General features: G+C 36.6%; 1 non-coding gene across 1 annotated transcript; it reads right to left on the bottom strand.

Moving 5' to 3' along the window:
* Positions 1-2,350: 2,350 nt before the first annotated feature.
* Positions 2,351-2,457, bottom strand: LOC122897756. Its single transcript, XR_006382608.1, has one exon. It is a non-coding gene; the product is annotated as a U6 spliceosomal RNA (small nuclear RNA).
* Positions 2,458-16,394: the final 13,937 nt, after the last annotated feature.

The raw sequence follows: 16,394 nt of genomic DNA on the forward strand, positions 1-16,394 counted from the left end.
ACTTACCCCAGGAATGTTAGTCCTTTGAGAGAGCTGAGTGTTGGGTGGGCAGACAGGGAAAGGGAGGAGGAAGGAAAGATTGATAACCTTCAACCGCAGTTTTATAGGTTCCCCTCAGCCATTGTTTTCTCATTTAAGATGAATGCCAAATGACTTAATCTGGAGGGAAGGCTATGGGGCCTCTTTGTTAAAATTATCTACTGAATTGCAGTAGTAATTCTCCCTCTGGTTCAGCTGCTTCACAGTTTCTTTAAAAAATATTGGTGGCATGAGCATTCTGGTAATATCAAACCTGCTGATTTTCCTCTTCTTTACATTTTAGTGCAATTCACAGCACCAATTCCTAAGTATCAAATTTGCTTCTGCACTCTGGTTCCTTTGATTTCTCGCCCATAAAATCTTAAGTACTGATCTGCCCTGCTTTTTTGATACCATGTTTCTCAACTTCTCTAGTATTCCTATTACACAGTTTCCAAAGAAGCCATGCATGAAGTAGAGAAACTACAAAGCCCATGGGCTAGCATAAGAAAATAGAAAAGGATCCTCTTAATAGCAGTCACAATGCCCTATCAGCAAAGGAAGGTTTGCTTTTCAAATAACAGTGAGATCTTAATGGAATGAGAGAAAAAAAGAGAGAGGGGGAAATTTTTATAGGAGACATTATGAATTAGTATGGAGTAAGTTTATTGCAATCCTCTAAAGGTTGCAAATATTACTGAAAACAAGGGGAGGCCCCATTCCTGGAAGTCCCCTATATTGTACAACACGGAGCCTGCCTGAGGATTGCCATGCAAACAACCCTTGATGTTCCTAGGATTTCTACTTATGACACTCCCTCTAGAGTAAGGGTTGAAGAATGGTTATTTCCCTCAGAGTGATAAAGCATACTGATTATCTCCCTCTCCCTCCACTCCTCCTCTTTCTCTCTCTTTCCCTTTCTGTTTCTCAGCAGGAGCTACGGGACCTATCAGTAAGTTTACTGCCTGATTCTTCACTGTAGAGAATTTTAATTTCCTATAGTGTCTTAGGGACCTTTCCCTGGATTCTATGTCTGGATTTCAGTGGTTTGGGGTCCACATTTTCTTGGTCTTTTTGTTGTCTTCTACCTACCATTTCAGTAAATCATTAATGATAATGTGGATGTACATTCTAGTACCAAACACAAACTATAAAGTGGAAGATGAACTCTTGAAAGTTTCCAGTGACTTATCAACATCACATGAAGGACTTTTAAAAACAGAATGAGGTAGACACAAGTGAAATTATAGGGGAAAGGAAGAAAATTAAGTTTAAATGTAGAGGATTTTTCCAACCCTGTGCGGGGTTTATATGGGCCAAAAGCGTGACTTCTATTTCGTACCTTTGCTACTTAGCCTCTCAGTGAATCCATTAGATAAGGAAGCCTTTATATGTATTAGCATCCATAAAGAAAGTCAACATCCCTACTACCCCATTGTGGCTGAGCCCAAGTTTAGTGGCACAGATTCTTACCAGGAAAGCATGCAAATGAGAACTATGGGCTCCAGAGCCAGAGAGCAGCTACTGATTTCTTTTCTCTTTCCTTTTGTTTGTTTTTCTAGAGCTCTCTCAAAAAACCATTGGTAAGTCATCTAATGCTCAGTTGATTTTTATTTCAAATGATTCATGCCTATGAATTCCAGGATCAAGTTTTTCCACTGCCTCATTATCCCACTCAGAATTCTTAGATGTTAGATTCACCCAGGTTCTGCAATAAAAAGATACTAACTCACCAAAGTACATACCCTCCCCAATGTGCTGTGAAGTATGTAAACCTGGCAATTCACAGACCTGTACCCCTGGGGATAAAAATATGTGTTTATAAAAAATTAAAAATTAAAAAAAGATAATAACTATGAAGCTGAAATATGAAGTGAAAAAATAACCCCCACTAGGAGAGGTCTTTTCTAAGTTCTATTATCTAGCTTTCTAGAACCAACATGTAATAAAGATTTGGAACATAACACCTAAACTTCTTGCTCTCCCTGAAAATGATTTTTATTAGATTATGTTCTTAGATTAGATTATTAGATTATTTTTTCCTTACTATCTAATTTCTATGAAAAGTTCTGTCCACTATAGTTAGGTTTTATTTTTGCCAACTTTTAGCACTTGTCCTATTGCATTATTCCATGGAAACATTATAAATAATGGTTAGGTTCCAAGATATAGTTGTCCATAATTACATATTTACAAACTAAGAACAAATAGTTATTGCTTCACACACTAGGTTATAGGATTCCTAACAAAAGTTAGGAATTTGTACAATTAGAAACCTAAAAAAAATTTGCCTGACAGAATGAGTGTAAGTCCTGTATCTGTACCTAGTCACTCTTGGTGTGATTCCTTCATGAATCTGCATATCATCCTTGCACATGGGCCATGCTAATCTTCTCTGTATTGTTCCAATTTTAGTATATATGCTGCTGAAGTGAACACTCCCTATATGATTCCTGTAATGGATTACCATTTTTCTAATTCTCCCATGCATTATTTTGTTGGCTCTACACAGTATTTCAATGGTGGTATGTAAAGTGGGTATTATACCCATCTTGAGAGATGAAAAAATTGAGATTCAGAAGTCATTCCTCAAAAAAATAAGGAAAGGAAGATGATTAATGAAGTTAGAACTGAAGTTGTGCTAACTCTTGAGTTCTTTCCACTACCATTTTGAGTGTTCAAAAGGTTTTTAGTTAGAAATACAATGCACTTATAATATTAAAAATAGTGGACAAAAATGCCTATGGGGATAGAAATTGAGAGAAAATGCAATACAAGGAATAACAGAATAAAGGTATATGTTAAAAAGAGAAAAATCGAGAGAAATTTAAAAGGAACAAAGTAGGAAGGAAGTTTAAGGCAGGAGATTGAGTTGGGGCAGGAGAAGAAAAAAGAATAAATGAATATAAATAAAGCTGAGAAAGAGAAGTTAAAGAAGTCTACAAAAGAGTCACAAGTTAAAAAAGGAATGAGTAAGAACATACAGGAAAACAAAGAAAACAAAATAATATTTGAAATGATTATCTGTCTAAATTTTTAGTGGCTTATACCAAAGGGTAAATGTCCTAAGAATTCTAATCCAGGATCAAGGGCATTTTTAAAAAATAGATACAGTCAAGCAAATATTAAATTACTTTTGCAAAATACCTAAATTTCTGGCTTGTCTACAACTCATGGCCTACAATATCCACAACTGGTAATGTACCTTCTAGCTTTTTTACATGGAAAAAAAAGTTCAGAGTTAAAGGTTTGGGGACTTATGGGTTAGAACTGGGATATTTCCCATGATGAGTGCCATGAAGCAAGGAGCTATGGAGAAGAAGATAATGTAATGCCCACTGAAAGGCGGGGTGGTCTTTTTAGACTCAATTAATCCTAGAGACTCACAAGATGATCCCAGCTTTCGCCAGTGGGACTTAAGGAAGGAAACAGAGCTTGCCACTAGGGCAGCATAGACCACCTCTTGTCTGTGACAATAGTCCTTGATGTGGTCTATGCAAGTGTCTGCATTGCCACCCAGGCACCCATTACCTCCCATAGGAGTTGCTTGGAATTAGAGGCCCAAGAACCAAAATATTCTGTAAGAACTCCACAACATAACCTGCAGGGATCCTATAAGGAACATGATCAAATATATGGTCACTACCTTTAGGGAAGCCCAAAGATATGTCTTTCTAAAGTGTATTTATAGTTCTCCCAGTTCACATGCAATTTATCAACAAGAATCATTCTTCCTTACATTTTAAAAATTTTTATTGTTTATTGTTTATTTATTTATTTTAGAGAGAGAGTAATTGAGGGAGAGGAGAGGGAGAGAGAGAGTCTTAACAAGTCTGTGTTCTGAGCATGGAGCACAATGTGGGGCTCGGTTTCATGATCCAGATGTCATGACCAGAACTGAAATCAAGAGTCAGATGCTTAACTGACTGAACTACCCAGGTGCCCCAAGGATCTTTCGTAAATTAAAGGAATGTTGTCAAGTAAGATAGCAGGTTTAGTCAGAACTAGAAAATCAACTGAAGGCCAAATTCTCATTAAAAACTGAAGGTTTTGTTGACTTTTCCCCAGAGATACAAGCCAATCAAAGCAGTAGTCAGTAAACTGGAAACTGAGAAGACTATATCCTACATCCTACCTTCATGCCTACCCTAGAGCATATCATTAGCAAACAGAAATAGCAAATAGAAATATTTTAGTACAGGGTAGTCCTTTAAAAGAGCACCATCTTTTGTTACTGACAGGAAAGAAAATACAAAGAAAAATACAAAGTTTATATCTTTAATGTCTCTAGCCTTTCCTAGGTTGACAGTGATTCTAGAGAGATCCTCGTCTCAGGTTGAGTTGTAATATATGCTAAATATCTCTTTTGCTATGTATTTATCATACTTGGATTAGTTCTCCCTAATGTTACTACTATTATCACTTCTTCTCTACCTCCCAAAGCCCCACCTTAGAATAAAATTAATGAAAAATTTATTCTTCATACAAACAGTCATACTAATATCCCAATCTTGATTTCTTTTTAGTGCAAACTCCAGGACCTATTGGTAAGTTTCCTATATATACATCAACTCATATATATTACTCAAATTCATAATAGATAGCATAACATTTTTCTAATAGTAATTATAGTAGGGGCGCCTGGGAGCCTCAGTGGGTTAAAGCCTCTGCCTTCAGCTCAGGTCATGATTCCAGGGTCCTGGCATCAAGTCCCACATCAGGCTCTCTGCTCAGCAGGAAGCCTGTTTCCTCCTCTCTCTCTCTCTCTGCCTACCTCTCTACCTACTTGTGATCTCTGTTAAGTAAATAAATAAAATCTTAAAAAAATAATTATGGTAGTTTGTCAGTATACATTAGAAGAATGTTCCAAAGCAAAGATGCAATAGAGAGAATCTGGGGGAAGACATAGAAATGAGAAAGAAGACAAAAGAAGGAAGGCCAAGAGAGTGAAAAATAGTGACATGAGAGAAAAAAGATGGGAAGAATGAAGGGAAAGGAATATAATAAAGATTACACTTCAAACACCTGTAATAGTTAAAGGCAAGTATGAAATGTTTCTCCCTCTAACTAAAACAGGGTTACAAGTCTCGTAGGGGAAGATCTGATTCTTATGGTGCGGATACAGTCCAGTAAAAATATTTAATCCTGGTGACTGGGATTTAGTAATTCTGGCGAGGTATTTAACTGTTCTCCTTTGTAAAACAGTGGTATGTGAGTTTATCATGTTCAACAACCAAAATAATTTGTTTGTTTCTATTTTTAGTGCAATATACTGGGCCCAGTGGTAAGTCTCATCTATCTTTTTCCTCTGGTGTTTTCTTTGATCTTCTACAGTGTATAGAGGGTTTGTCCCTGTCCCAAATGTATCTATTACCATAAGGACAGTGGTTTTAGACATGTTTTCATGAATCTCAGTTTCATTTGCTGAGAATTCCCTAAAGTTATTTCTTAAGAAAAAATAAGTAAGAAAATGTCCCCAGGAATGGTCATAATGGCTTCTATAATAATACAGAATTTTCTAAAGTAACAGAGAAATAATAATGGTATCTTTTTACTTCTGAAATAATTTGTTGTTCATAAAGGGCCTCTTCAAAGACAACAGAGACAATATAAAGAAAATTTTAAAAAAAGGAAAGAAAATGTTAAGACAAATATAAAAGAAGGGAAAAACAATCAAATTTAAATAGACTGAGGTCTTATAAGTTTTCTTCCAAGTTTCCTGGGAAAAGTGCATCAAAGAATAATACTAAGGTTCTAGTCTGCACAGAATTCCCCAATCTTTTCTCCCAATACCTTCTCTTTCTTCATGTCCTATCCTGCCCCTTGTCCCAAACACGAACACACACACACACCCCCCTTCAGGGAACAGGATATGATGGTAGGTGGGCTGCAATTATAGGAACTGCCGGATACATCAGACAACTACAAACTATAAATGAAAGAGAGTGAAGGGTAAGCTAATATTGTGTCTAGGTAGGGCAAAACCAATGTCAAATTCTAGGGTGTCAAAATAAACCAAACTCAAGTCATTGTAAATTCTGAGTCTGAAAATTATGAAACAGAATTCCAAAGTTTAAGCCAAACAAGAGGACATTATCAGAAGGCAAGTCAGATATACTCAAACATTCCTTCAACTAGCTCAGCTCTTGTATCAGAAGTCAAGCTGGGGCTTAGGGATGAAGTCATGAACACTACATCAAGAAACTTATGATGTACTACAGGCTGGCTAACTGAACATAATAAAAATAAATAATAAATATACTTTCAAAATAAAGTCATAAATAAGAGGATGATTTGGTTAATCTCTAGTGCCATGGAGTTTAAGCGCCCTGAAAAAGGATGGAAAGGAAGGAGGACAGCCATGCTCCTGCCCCAGACCAGAAAAAGACCTGAGGATGTGAATCATGGGGGTAGGAGCTTAAGACCAGATGATACACTGATCTAACAGGAAGGTTTTAGAGCTCCCTGCACCCTCCCTGTGGTTACCCTTTCAACCCCATCACGGAAGAACTGAGTTCTCTTCGTTCTACACACACTGATTTCTCCCTTTTCTTTCCCTTCCATTTTTCTACCAGGTGAAACTTCAGAAATGACTAGTAAGTTCCACACTTGTTCTTATACAGTAGTTGCCTTTGGCTTCCTGCAGAGTCTGCAATCCTTTGCTTCTGTCTTGTGGGTATAGATATTCATGTTTCTCTGCCTCTTGCTTATTCCACTATCTGCCTGCATCCCCCACCAAGGAATGAATGAATGAAGAGGAATACAAACCCCACTTAATAACCCGAAAAACTTAACATAGATATACTATATTACATAAACATATCAGAGGAAACTTTCTGTCAAAGTGGGGAAGGACATTTCTATGAATGAATGAAAGCTTGCACAGAGTGGCAGAAAGATAGTAAAAGCAGCACAGTTTAAATTACCAATCTCCTGTAGGATTTGAAGCAGTTACCACTCACTGCAGAAAGGGAAGAGATAACTCTCTTTCCTGAAGCCTCTCAGACTAAGGAGGCAGAATCCCCCAAGGCATGATGGCAGCTGGGTTCTCCAGCATAGTACACAACATCTATAAGGGTTAGATGGTCCCTCCATGAACATTTCTGATACTCCCTCTCAGAAAACGAGAAGGAAAATTAACTCCTCTTTTCACCAGTCTTTCTACACTGACTTCTCTTTTTGTTTTTCAGCTACAGGATCCTCTTGAAAGTTTCACTGTCTCCCTTCATGATGGAACTCAATTATCTCCAGCACTGTCTAACAGATCTACTTAAACAAAAATTTATCCATCCATATTGAGATAGCCATAGCTTAAGGCTCCTATTTCCTTGACCCTTATTTTCCCATTACCCAGAATTCCCCTAGGTTATTAATAAGTTTCTAAAATGTTCACAGAGTCACATAAAAATTAAAGAGCAGAGAAAAAAGTTTCCCCATGGTTCTAAAGATTGGGAGGGACTTTCCATACAGAAGAAGAAAAATGAACAGGGAAAACAAATGCAGGAGATATTTCTATTTTCCAGCTGGGTAATCTATATGAGCAATTAGTAAATTGTTTGTTTCTTTGCTGTTCACTTAATCAAAATCCAGCAATGTCTATTGAAATTCGAGTTCTAGTACACGAACTTGAAACTTAATTTCTTAGCGCTTGCTTCTCCATTAACCTGAATTCCACCAGCTGACTGTAAGTTTTCTGCAAAGTTCAAATACTTCTGATCAGAAAAACTTTCCAAGAAGTTATATCACTAGAAAATTTACCAATAGAAAAAATGAATAGGAGAGTAAATGAGCAGGGGGCAATAAGAAATGTCTCTGCTTATTTTTTAGTAGGATCAACTCGTCACAAGAATAGTAAGTCTGATGTTAATTCTCTGCCAGGGACTCAACTGGCTTTTAGTGGGGACCAAGAGTCTTTTCTGACAATGTTGTTGTCTAAAGGGCTTGAGGTACTCTGCGGCCCCTTGCTATTTCATTATCAAAGTCCCTCGGGGTGATTCATGATTCAAAAAAGTTCTAACAGTACAGATTTACATAAATAAGGGAGAAAGGTTTTGCTTAGTTACACAGACCACCAAGAGACTGCCTACAGAAAAGGAAAAAATGATGGAAGAAAAAGGAGGCGATCAGAAGTTTCTGAAATGGGTTTTCATTTGGACTTCCTGCCCTACCTACCCAATTTGTTTTTCCACATTTGAATTCCAAGACATCTGAGGACAATTTCCCCGACCATTTGGGATTTTAGAGGCTTGAAGCTCCTATTTCTTAGACATCCTGTATTCAAACTACCGATAATTCTCCTAGTTTTTTAATAATTTTATGGAAGAAGTCAAATTGCATGATTTACATAAATAATGAAGATCAGAAACGAAGGCTTCCCAGTGGTTAAAAGTAGCATGTTACAAGGGACAAAACAAATTGAATGGGGAAGAAAGGAAATGGAGGTAACAATTTTCTCTGTTCTGTTTTTCAGTCAGATCAGTTCCACTTGCCCTCAGTAAGTCCTTCCATGTTTCTTCCACCATGAAATCCTATAGCTTCTTTCCCTGGCTATGCTGGGATTTCTGCACATGGTTACATATTTCCTTAACCACTAGCCTTTCCATGGACAAATTCCATGCTTATTAATGTTTTTTGAAAGTTCAAATCTTCCTCATTTACACTGAAAGTAAATAAAGACCAAAGGGAACATTTTCCCTATTGTTATAATGACTTAATGAGAAAGAACTCTAAACTGAGAGAGGGGAGAAAGAGTGGAAGAGAAAAGGCTTACAAAAATACTTCTTTGTCTTTCAGCTGGTCCACCACCTTCAATGCCCAGAGGTAAGTTTAGTCTGTTTTGGTTTTTGTGTTTTTTTTTGTTTGTTTGTATTTTACTATTGTCTGTTGTTGTTGTCCTCTACATGGCCTAAAGAACTCTTTCTGCCCTACTCATTTCTAACTCCTGTGCAGCAGCCAGAGACTCAGCTCTCACATTACTTTGACTTCTGCTCATTCAGTGAAGTAAACTTCCATTTAATTTCATACATTTGTTAAATTTGCATCTCTTCAGTGATAAGAACTATACAGGTGCTTTAACTACATTATATCCCATTTAATCCTTGGAGTAAATTAACTCTTTTAAGGGCTAAGAAACCAAGGCCACATACTTGCCCAGGAGCACAGTTCACTGAACCATAGTTGGAACCAAGAGCCATGTGACTACCAAACTTCTTCCTCACACAAATATGCTTCCCTAGAAGGAAACTTGTTCTTTCAAATAGTTACTCACTGATATCTATTTTTTTTTTTTTTAAGGTGTGCCCCCGCCTCCCATAAGTAAGTATTCTGTTTCTCTACTATGGTTCTCAGGTCTTAAAGTCTCTTAAAGTTATTTGAGTTTCTCATTGCTCTCTTGCTTTCTTACTACACAGCTTCCCCTACGTTACAGATAATTTAAGAATACGCTGATGAAAAGAAAAGAAGTAAAGTAGCATATGTCAACAAAAACAACAACAAAAAAACCCTGAAAAATATAAATAATAGAGGTTGCCAAAATTTTTGAAAGAAAACAGGAAGTCCAAAGTAATGTTTAATTGGAGAAAGAATTTTGAGTGTTCCCTCAAAGTATGCTTTCTTCTTAGTCTGGGTACTCCCCTCAGAGACACCAGGGGAAAATGTTAGATAATACTGTGTTACTCTATTTAAGAAAAATTACATGGCTTTCTTTTTGCTTATTTTTTAGTGATTTCACAGAGAACCTCAAGTAAGTTCTTTACTTCTCAGCCTGTCAAATGTGAGATTTTCCCCAAGAAGATATATTCTATTCCTAAAGTGTACAAAAGATTGAGATTCGTGTTTCTCATATTTGTTTGCTTTCACATTACCCAAGTCTTCGAGATTAGACTTCCAGACGATCTTTTTGATCCATAACTACAAGAGTTCCCATTACTTCCATTCCTAACAAAATTTCCCAGGAAACAGCAACAGTGATTCATGATTTAAACCAGATCAAATACTGACAATGGTGATCTTTAACACAGAATTCATGAAACCACATTACACACTATGTTCAAATTTTCCATTATTCAAATCTGGTCCTCATATCTATGTTACAAAAGATTTTTATGCAATACCAATATCCTTTGGGGTTCCTCAGATTGAAATTAAATTACATTCCTATTAAAACCCAAAGTTCTGGTTAAGACTTTAAAAATTCAGATGCTAGTGGAGCCCAGGAAGATAATACAAATGAGTAGGTGAAGTACATCACCTAGAAACAGTAAAAAGATCATGTATAGTCTAAAGAGGGTAGCTGCTGCTCAGGTCTAGCCAATTTCTCCATACAAGAATACAGAAGTAGAGTTGTCAAAACATCTCACTTAATCCAGGTTTTAGATAAAATTTCCTAATTTTTAAACCATGGATCTGTCTAACAGATTGCAAACTTGCTTATATAACCCTCTATTTCCATCTAAACACATTCTGATTGTATTTTATAATACTAACTTTTGAACAATTGCAATAATGTTAAGACACAAGGATTAGTATCCTAGAAGGGAGAATTGGAACAGTTAACATAGACATTCTACATGTTCTTTCTGAATCCTGAACAAGGAGACTAACCAGCTAGGTAGTCTCACTGCCAGATGAAATACTGAGTCAAAAGGGTCAATGGAGCAGACCCAAGGATGAGGTTGGAAACCACAAATGTCCATGTTTGGGAATAAGCCCTATAATTGGGAACAACTGAGTTTAGCAAAAGGCACTATTGGTTTTGCAGGTGGAAATTATAATCCAGAACGTAAAATGAAGAATTTAGTGTCTTTTTCAGTGGAGGTACCAGAAAGGGTGGAAGAAGAGATTTTAAAATCTAAGACTCAAGAGATTGGGAAGAGATAGAAACATGCCAAAGGCACTAGAGAATACACCACCTTTTTTCTGGCTGGCTTGGTTTTGCTTGCTTTGTTTATTATTATTATTATTATTATTATTACACAGCTAAGCTTAAGCATAAATAAAGAGGGGCTGGAGGGTAGAATGATTTCAGAACCCAGAATGGTAAGAATTGGAATTGAGACTCCAGAGCAAAGCTGGGATCAGAAAATACCCTACATATCTTCCTAGCCATGAAAACAAAGTCACCTGCACAGGACCAGACCTAATCTGCTCAGGGCTCAAAGCCCTGCTGGAAGTGTGCCAACCATGCTATACAGGATCCCAAGCCAAAACACTTGAGATCTGGTTTGGTGATGTGGCACCCTGTTAGCTAAGGCAATAAAAACCACAAAAACTCCCCACAAGAAGGGAACTGCAGCGGAATATCCACAGGATAAAATATGACCACAAAGCTCATTCTCAAGGAATAAGAGACACCAAAAATATATGAAATGCATGAAGAAACCCAGCACCAAAATGAAATTTCACAAGCCCCAACAAATTGAAGAATTTCAACCCAATTTCAACCCAAATACAGCTGTAGCAATCTGAAAGAAATAAAATAATAAACTTTAAATCTTCAGAGATACGAATGCATTTAACAAAAATATACTGGGTGCCTATTCTAGACATTGAGAATATAATAGTAGGGAAAAAGCCACTGCACTCAGGAAGTTAACAGTTTGAAATAAAAACAGGCAAATAATAACAAATTAACATATAATTACTTTCAGGTAAATACCATGAAGAATTATAAGCAGAGTAACAGAAAAGACTGGAGAAAGATGGTACATAGAGGGAAGAAAGAGTGTTTCAGGCAAAAGAACAAGGATGTAGGTTCTGCTGTAGGGATGCATATTCTAATGTAGATAGATGAAAAGAAAGATGGAGAATGGTAGAAGATGAGGTCAGAGAAACAGGTCACATATGTGAGACCTTCAGTCCTTGGTAAAAAGTGGTAGATTTTTATTCCAGCCATAATGAGGGCTCACTAGTGGGTTTGAACAGGGAGTCATAATGTCTGATTTATACTTTTATATCATCTCTCTGACTACTGTATGGAGAATTAACTGCCAGAGAGTGACAAGGTCAAGGAGCTCAAGAGAAGAAGCAGGAGGACCAGTTGGTAGGACTGGAATTAAAGAACCACCAGTTACATGTTGAGTGTGTCAAGAAGCATAGTGATCAGGGTGAAGGTGGGGAGAAGTCTCCACATTCCATGTATTTTTAGGGTACAGCTAACAGAGTCTGCCATTACACTGAATGTGAGTTTAAATGGAAAAGAACTAAAAGTAATTCTTGGGTTTGGGGCCAAAGCAACTGGGAGAATGGGACTACTTACTGATCTAGGTAAGAAGGGAAGAAGGACAGATTTAGAGGAGGCAATCTTGAGCTCAGTTTTGTGCATGTTAGATTCAAGATGTCTTGAACATTTATGACTAGTTTATTAAAAAGTATGCACTCAGTAGGCCATGGGCATGGTCTCTAACACATATCTCTTCCCTACCCATTAACATTTGGGATAGAACCTATAATTTTTAGTCATTTTAAACTATTAAAACCCCTCAGGCCACTCCTCTTGAAATACTCCATTTTAGCAATCAATCTTAGGCGCACTGACTCAGAACAGGGAAGAAGTACAGTCTCCTTCACCTTTCCATCCACCTCCTTTGATTATAGTTCCCACTGGGCTGAAGCTGGAAAGATGGGTTTCACTTAATTAGGTGTGCAATTTCCCTCCTCTGTTAGTTGCAGTCTTTCGTCTGAGGATATGAGACTGGATACCTTTCAATGTTATTTAGGTTAGGCACTCAAATGTCTTGTAGAATATGTGTTGAATTTTTTGAAGGAATCTGCAAGAACTTACCCAGTTCTGAGGACTCTACTGTATAATCTCTGATGTGAGAGTATTGACTCTAGTATGGCCTATTCCAGAGCCCCTCAACTCCCTCTCCACAGTATACCTCATAGTCTGTTACTACCATCACCAAATAGGTGTAAAGTTGAGTAAGATACCAACACAAAATCTCAAGTTTGGATTGCTATGTCTGTTTTGCTTTTTTTTTTTTCTTTCAAGATTTTATATTAATTTGAGTTAGTTAATAGATAGTATAATATTTGTTTCAGGGGTAGAATTTAGTGATTCATCCCTTGCATACAACAGTGCTCATTACTTAATGTAATAAGTGCCATCCTTAATGTCCATCACCCATTTACCTCATCCCCCAACTCACCTCCCCTCTAGCAGCCCTAAGTTTGTTCCCTATCATTAAGAGTCTCAGATACATACATATATAATATATATGTGGTATATAATATATGTAATATATGTTATAAATACATATATAAATCTACATATTTATATATCACACGTTTTTTAAAATTTGGATTTTACAAACTTAACATATAGTGCAATATTGATTTCTGGAGTAGAATCCAGGTGATTCATCACTTATAACACCCAATGCTCATCATAACAAATGCCCTCCTTAATACCCATCACCCATCTACCCACCCCAACCAATTCCCTCCATCAACTTTCAGTTTGTTCTCTGTCATGTCTTGTCTCTTATGGCTTGTTTACCTTTCTCCTTTTTTTCTTTACCCCCTTCCCATATGTTCATCTATTTTCTTTCTTAAATTCCATATATACACAAGATCATATGGTATTTGTCTTAGTTCACTTAGCATAATACATTCTAGCTCAATCCATGTTCTTGCAAATGGCAAGATTTAATTCTTTTTGATGGCTGAGTAATATTCCAGTATGTGTGTGTGTCTCATGTATTTTTTTAACCACTCATCAGTTGATGGACATTTGCGCTTTCTCCATGGTTTGGCTTTGTTGATAATGCTGCTATAACATCAGAGTGCACGTATCCCTTCAAATCTGTATTTTTATATCCTTTGAATAAATATCTAGCAGTGAAATTGTTAGATCATATGATAGTTCTGTTTTAACATTTTGAGGAAACTCCATACTGTTTTTCAAAATGGCTGTGCCAGGTTGCATCCCCACCAATAATGCAAGAAGTTTCCCCTTTTCCACATCCTCACCAATACCTGTTATTTCTTGTATTGTTAACTATAGCCATCCTGACAGGTACGAGATGGTACCTCATTGTGGTTTTGATTTGTATTTCCCTGAAAATGAGTGATGCTGAGCATCTTTTCACATGTCTATTAGCCATCTGGATTTTTTCGGGGGGTGTGGGGGAGTGTCATTCATATCTTATGTCCATTTATTAACTGGATTGTTTGGTTTTTAGGTGTTGAGTTTTATAAGTTCTTTTCAGATTTTGGATACTAACCCTCTACTCAGATATGCCATTTTCAAGTATTTTCTTCCATTCTGTAGGCTGACTTTTAGTTTTGTTGATGGTTTCCTTTGCTGCACAGAAGCTTTTTACCCTGATTAAGCCCCAATAGTTCATTTTTGGTTTTGTTTCCTTTGCCTGTGGTGACATGTCTGGGAAGAATTTGCTATGGCTGAGGTCAAAGAGGTTTCTACCTGTGTTCTTCTCTATGACTTCAATTATTTCTTGTCTCACAGGTATTTCATCAATTTTGAACTTATTTTTGTGTATAGTGTCAAAAGTGGTCCAGTTTCATTCTTCTACATGTCTGGCTTTCTCAACACCATTTGTTGAAGAGACTTCCCCCGCCCCCAGTGGATATTCTTCCTGGCTTTGACAAAGATTAGTTAACCATTTAGTTGTGGGTCATTACTGGGTTCTGTGTTCTATTCCATTGACCTATGTGACTGTAGGGTAACATACTGTCTTGCTTTGTAATAAAGTTTAAAGTCCAGAATGATTATGTCTCCAGTTTTGTTTTCTATTTCAGAATTGTTTTGGCTATTCAGGGTCTTTTTCAGTTCCATACAAATTTAAGGATTGTTTGCTCTAACTCTGTGAAAAATTCTGGTGGCATTTTGATAGGACTGCATTAAATATATAGATTCACTCGGGTAGTATAGACATTTTTAACAATGTTTGTTCTTCCGATCCATGAGCATGGGATGCTTTCCAAATTCTTTGCAACCTCTTCAATTTCTTTTATAAGTGTTTTATAATGTTCAGAGTATAGATCTTTTACTTCTTTAGTTAAATTTATTTCTAGATCTCTTTGTTTTGATGTAACTGCAAATGGGATTGATTCCTTGATTTTTTTTTCCCATTGTGCCTGGTAGCACAGACTTCGCAACTATACCAATCTCTTCATCAGGGCTTGTCTCACTTCAGCTGGGTCAGGAGGGACATGGGAGATTATAAACTCTTTTCCTCAAATTTTTGACGCTAGTTGTTAATTTGAGGATAATAGGAAAACTCTCCCTCAACCTACTGTTCCCATCCAAGCATATACTGTGTATCAAAAAACAATTGAATATTTGAATCTGAAGCTACCAGGAGAGGCCAGGTAAAGCATAAATTTGACAGTGATTAGCACATAGTTAACACTTAAAACCACTGAACTAAATTAGATCACCAAAGGTGATCTAAGGATTGAGCTCAAGAACATCAATTTTAGAGTTGGGAAAAAGAGACATTATCTGGCAAAGTATATGCCAAAATACAGGCATATAAATATCTGGTATATAAAGTAAGTAGGAAGAAAACGAAAGCAGGGTGGATATGTCGTAGAACTCAGAGTATTTCAAGATAGAAAGGATGAAATGAATGAATGACTACATCAAGAACTGCTGAGAAATAAAATTTTGGACTGGGAATTGATCACTGAATTTTATAAAACAGAAGCCATCAGTAACCCCTGATAGAGTAGATGGGAACAAAAGCCTAATTGGAAGGGTTAAAGAGAGAATTTTCATTCTCATAGAGAATTTTCACTTTCAAACAAAGAGCAGATGATACAGCATATAGCATAGAGTCGAGATAGCATAACACCAAAGAGGAACCAAAGGCTGGAGTTTTGATAAGTCTTGGCTTCCCTAGTGGGAAATAAAAGAAAGACTATCCATTAGGACATATATATTTTAAAGATATTTTGGAAAAAGAAGAGGTAGATATAAATAACAAAGCTGAAATCTTAGAAATGAAAAACTATTACTGAAGTTGAAACAATAGATAATTAATACATTTATATTTTATAGTTATGTAAGTATATGGTTATTTCAGTAACAGGTATTATACTAATCACATTTTAAAAGAACAAACTAGAAGATAGAACTGAGGAACTCTCTCAGAAGAGTACACAGAAATGAAGAAAAATATGAAAGAAAAGAACCATGCTTGCATAGAATAAGAAGGTCAAGTAAAATAGGAATTTAGAGAATTCAGAGAACAAGTATCAAGTAATATTTTTAAGAAATAGTAATTAACAACATTTGAGAAGAAAACAGACTTAAATCCTCAGATCAAAAGTGCTGAGTGCTAGAAGTAGACAACTTTAAGATAGACATACACACACACGCACACACACACAGGACTTATCATACTAAACTG

Source organism: Neovison vison, chromosome 1 (genome assembly GCF_020171115.1).
Source record: "Neovison vison isolate M4711 chromosome 1, ASM_NN_V1, whole genome shotgun sequence".
Lineage (NCBI taxonomy): Eukaryota > Metazoa > Chordata > Mammalia > Carnivora > Mustelidae > Neogale > Neogale vison.